This window comes from Physella acuta, unplaced genomic scaffold, assembly GCF_028476545.2.
Source record: "Physella acuta isolate Inbredline_101_S28 unplaced genomic scaffold, ASM2847654v3 ptg000386l, whole genome shotgun sequence".
In the NCBI taxonomy this organism is placed as follows: Eukaryota; Metazoa; Mollusca; class Gastropoda; family Physidae; genus Physella; species Physella acuta.
This window is the reverse complement of record NW_026731905.1, coordinates 199,128-200,731: the sequence shown is the minus strand read 5'-3', so window position 1 is coordinate 200,731 and position 1,604 is coordinate 199,128. Positions and strand designations below refer to the sequence as shown.

General features: G+C 26.6%; 1 long non-coding RNA gene across 1 annotated transcript; it reads left to right on the top strand.

The window, feature by feature from the left end:
* The first annotated feature begins 465 nt into the window (after positions 1-465).
* Positions 466-1,402, top strand: LOC131942057 (uncharacterized). The gene is made up of 3 exons (XR_009386703.1): positions 466-663; positions 955-1,007; positions 1,246-1,402. It is a non-coding gene; the product is annotated as an uncharacterized LOC131942057 (long non-coding RNA).
* Positions 1,403-1,604: the final 202 nt, after the last annotated feature.

Here is a 1,604-nt window from a genome sequence, read left to right as displayed (position 1 = left end):
TATCGCAAAGGTTCAGGTTGTCCAACAAATGGTAATTAGAGTCAGGTTTAGGACTATAGTTTAATGCTTGGTTAGTAATATGCATCACGTTGGGAAAGACATAGAAATGGAAATACATAGAATTTATTGTGTTCATTCGCAAACGTTACTACTTAAATTTTTTTAGGCCTGCTATTTATTGCTGAATAATAAAATCACTATACTTATCCACTATATTATGTTTAAATAAAGTGAGTTTAGATCAGTCGAGTAAATAAAATTTAATAGCAAGATATAACTAAAATTTACAATATATATATATATATATATATATATATATATATATATATATATATATATATATATATATATATATATATATATATATATATATATATATATATGGCTATTTTATAAAAGTATGTAAATCACAGAACAAACATTATTTTGTATTGTGTCTACAACTTAACAAAAATGCTACTACTTTGATGGATTGCACTAAATAGGGGTTAGCTTTAATTTAATAATTTGTGAGATATTCTTGCTAATCTATGTGTAAATTGCTTTTCAGGACTATGAGTGTGTGTTTGGCCATCCAGATTTCATAACTACAACTGATGTTCAATTACAAGGGATATTAATCAGTCTCCGTGGACTATACACTGTGCCTAGTTTCATCCTCAGGTAACTGTACTATAGGCATAACCCATTTTTTAAAGTAATTATTATAGCAAGAGATAGCATTATATGTTACAATAAATATAATGGATTTTAATCCAAAATATTTTATTAATTATTGTCTTTTCTTAAATTCTAATGAATCAGTGAGTTGTACAACATAGAGGGTATAATATTTGAATGATAATTGAAACACATATTGTTATAGAGCTCAAAACTATGTACTTATCTAATATAATTAACAGTTATAATGAAACAGTTTTATCGAAGCATATTATTTCATATTTTACCACACAGAGACTGATGTGTAAGCTTAAAGTAAAGACATCAAAGTATCAGCTATCAAGAGGGTAAATATTGATAGTCTACTTCATTAATCTTCAATATGAATGAACACAATTTTAAATCTATAATCTTTGCTGATAATGTTTGTTTCTTGTTATTCATCATGTTCAGTGCTTTATCTTTTCAAAGTAATTAGTTATAGTAAAGAAATAGTAGAGATAGTAATATAAATTTGTAATGTATTTCTCTTGCTAGTTCCACAAAAGAATATTTCAAAATATTTTGTCTTTATTTCATTTACAGAAGAACATTCAAAATCATATTGTGATACACAAATCAAGCAAGTCTATGACCAGCATTATGATACAGGCCAAGAAAAAGCTGGATATTTGATTGGAAGGGTGGCACAAAAAAGATGGGTTATCACTAGGGAAACAAGCTCGGAATACAGTTCACTGTTGGGACATCAAATACTTCTAAACTTATTTGAATCATTTTTGCTGTTTATTATAATTCATCGAATTGTCTTATTAAATATATACATTTATATATATACACAATTCCTAATATAGAATTTCTAAAAATGTTTTATTATATTTAAAAAATGAAACAAACATGTTCCCAGAACACAGCCACATAATGTCAACATGTTCCCAGAACAC